Below are 3,678 nucleotides of genomic sequence, written 5' to 3'. Positions count from 1 at the left end.
TTTATATGTATTTTATCACAATTTTAAAAATAACATTTGCAGCAGGGCATGACTGCGTATTACCCTCAAATCTTGCACAAAGTACCACCTCTTCAGTGGGAGTAGGAATGGTACCACCCACCATTACCCTCAGTGATCCACTAGCAAAATTTTTGCTTCCTGTCCCCACAACCTTATGTTCTGCTGGACAAGAAGTCCTAGTCCCAGAGCAGGTTACGACTTGTACTGGGAAGCACAGCAACGATGCCATTGAACTCTAGCTAAGATTTCCCCCTCGACACTTTGGTCTCCTCATGCCTCTGAGCAAACACGCTAAAAAGGGAATCACAGTGTTGTCAGGGGTGACTGACCTAGACTATCATGGGAAAATTAGATTACTACTCTATAATGGAGGAAAAGAAAAATATCCAGAGTGTAGGAGATCCCTTGGGGTGCCTCTTAGTAGTGCCATGCCATTATTTCAGTAAATGAAAAACTACAACAACCGAATGCAGGTACAATGATAAATGGTCTAGAGCCTTCAGAAATAAAGGTATGGTTTACTCCACCAGGAAAAAAAAAATCTGAGACCTGCTGAGGTACATGCTAAAGGCCAAGAAAATACAAAGGTATGGGGTAGTAGAAAAATGTAGTTCTAAATACCAGCAACAACCCTGTGATCAGATGCAAAAAAAAAGATTATAATTATACTATTTCATCCCCATATGTGGCTGTGTTATAATATGGATAGATTTAGTACCAGTTCTTAAAGATTAAACTTGTGTTAATGCTAAAACATAAGCATCAAGCACAGAAAACTTACCTTCTATTTTGGTAAAAGTATTAGTGCCTTTCCATTTGTACACAGGGTAGTTATAACAATGTTAGACACAATTATACATATATCTCTGTATCTGGAGACTGATTTATTTCAACTTGGCCTCTGAGGTTCTACACCCTGGGCTATGGCAGAGGGGCCCACCCTAGGGCAGGGAGGTCCCACCCCAGAGTGATTGAGCACAAAATGTGTATATAAAGGGGTTGAAGAAAGATTCAGCATTCTACTTCACTGGAGGAACTTCAGTCTTCGCAGTCAGCTTAGATTTCATCTCCTGGCTTCCAGTGGACTCTTCAGCCTCTTGCTTGGATCCTTCAGCTTTTAGTTTCAGACTCTTCAGCCTTCCATCTTAGACTCTTTAGCCTTCCATCACAGACCCGCCAGTCAACTGATAGCGACTTGCACAAAATGCTGTAGTGAGCTCCAGACCTTGAACTGAATCTTTCAGTCTTGGGTATGCAGACACCCTTTACATGCTTCCTTATTCAACTCTGTAGCTGATCATCGTAAGCCAAACCCATCACCATGGACAGTCGCCCCTCTGCCATGTGCCACCCTGCCTTAGAGCCAGCCAATTATAGGCTGAAACAGCTACAAACTGAAAATAAACCTTTTCCCCTTTAAATTTGGGTATTGGGTATAGGTAAGACATAGAGTATAGAAGGTGTCATATGCAAATTCTCACATGGGTCTCAGGGCTCATTCCTCCCTTTATTCCTTAAATAACCTGCTTCTACCCAGTAGAATACTTCAATAATGAGATGCCACCTCTGTGATTGTAAAGAACACAACTTGGGTCCTTGTTACAGTTTAGATCTAACATGTCCTCCAAAGCCTCAAACACCCACAGGTGGGGCTTTGGGGAGATCACTGGAGAATGGAGGCTTATAGCTGACTCAAGGTGGGTCTGGTCAGCGGAGGCTCACTGGGGATCTGACCTGGAAAGGTTTATGGGTGTGCAAGATCAAGTTGTGGAGCCAAGGAAGATTCCAAGATTTCAGAAAATGGCAAGGCAGTGTGCCCCTGAGCAGGCTGTGCATGAACCTCTGACAGTGAAGGCAAAAATGAAGTGGGGACCCCAGGAAATTGGAGAAGTCAGGAATGTGGAATGTCTGAAGGAAACTGCAAGAAACGAGTGAAGCCAGCTCTAAATAAAGGTCACAGGAGCCACAACAACCAGAAATAGCATAGAGAGGCCACCCAAGGACTTTGGAGTTCATAGCTTACCATAGTTTACCCTGCATGCTGCATGTTGGTTGGACATGGAGCCACTACAGGATTGAATGTTTCCCCTGTGGGGTTTTACTTTAGCTCTGGTGTCACTGGTATTGGTTTCCATCTTCCCCTCTTTTGGAATGGGAATGTTTACCTTACGCCAATGTATATTGGAAGTGTTTAACTTTTTGATACTTTCAGGGGTTCACAGCTAAAGTTTGCCTTAAGTCTGAGGAAACTTTAGATTTGGACTTTTCAGCCAGGGTGGAACTGTTGACTTTGACAACTCTTAGAGATGAGCTATCTGCACTTAACATAAACGGATGCACATTAACACTTTGAGGACCAGGGATGGGATATATAGATGCAGATGCTCCCTACAAAACCTCCAGCATTTGAAAGGGTCACACATTGTCTGAGTGATGAGAACATTGACTAAGACATTCTGTTTGCCACATTTCTTTTGCTGGCTTCAGTAAACTGTCATGTTGCCAAAACAAACAAAGCAAAACCCTAGGATGGCCAACATCTAGCTAATATCTGAGGTCCTTGGTCTAATGCCCCAACAGAACTGAATGCTGTCAGTTCGAGAACGGATCGTTCCCCAGTGGAACCTTAAATATGACCCCAATTTCAACTGATACCTTGATTATAGCCTTATATGATACTAAGGAAAGGATTCATCTACCAACTGTGGCAGAATTTTGACCCACAAAATATATAATAAATCAGTAGAGCTTTTGTTGTTTTACATGTTGGAGATTGAACCCAGAGTCTCATGCATGCTCGGCAAGAGCTATACCCTTTGTCTCTGTGTTATTCTAAACCAGTAAGTTTGAGGTGATTTATTAGATAAAGTAACAGAATAATTATAGGAATGTGAGTTGCTTCACATTCTTGAGTAAAACTAATTGTTTTAAAGATAGTTCTCTTTGAAGAGACCAAGACATAACCAAGTAATACAAGAAATAAATCTTGAGTCAATTATTTAGACTAGATTCTTTTAAAGCAAAACTACGTTCTTAGGTAAAATACAAAAATTTGGAATACAGGCTAGAGATATTACTACATCTTTTAATATCACAGCATAGGGCCGGGGAGATAGCTCAGTAGAATAAGTGCTTGCCTGGCAAGCGCAAAGGTCTGAGTTCAAATCCCTGGTTCCGCAAAAAATAAAAATATCACAGCATAAGGAATGTTCTTTAAAATGCCCTATTAGCAGATGCATATTGAAGTGCTTAGTTAATGTTATCTCCAACTTAAATTTTTAATTTTAGAAAATAGAGGACAAAATGTTAACAATCATAGTGTACAGATAGGCCCCAAGTTATGATGGTTCAACTTTAAAAAAAGTTTAACCTTATGATGTGAAAGCTGTATGAGTTTAGTGGAAACCCTACTTCAAATTCTGAACTCTGCACAGGCTAAGAAGTTTCGAAAAGATACTCTCATGATGTGGGTCAGAGGCAGTGAGGCACAGCCCAGTCAGCCACACAAGCATGAGTGTAAATAATCAATATCCTACAGTGTGCTAGGTTTTTAAAATCCAATATGCAGGGGGCCCAGCCCTAGCTCAGTTCTTTAAGTGGCTGCTTCCACAATGCTGGCAGCCTCAGTTTGCTGTAGTTCGATCCCCACAACACTCC

The sequence above is a fragment of the Octodon degus genome, unplaced genomic scaffold (assembly GCF_000260255.1).
Source record: "Octodon degus isolate 3935 unplaced genomic scaffold, OctDeg1.0 scaffold00099, whole genome shotgun sequence".
In the NCBI taxonomy this organism is placed as follows: Eukaryota; Metazoa; Chordata; class Mammalia; order Rodentia; family Octodontidae; genus Octodon; species Octodon degus.
The sequence above is the reverse complement of the archived record's forward strand: the minus strand, read 5'-3'. Positions refer to the sequence as shown.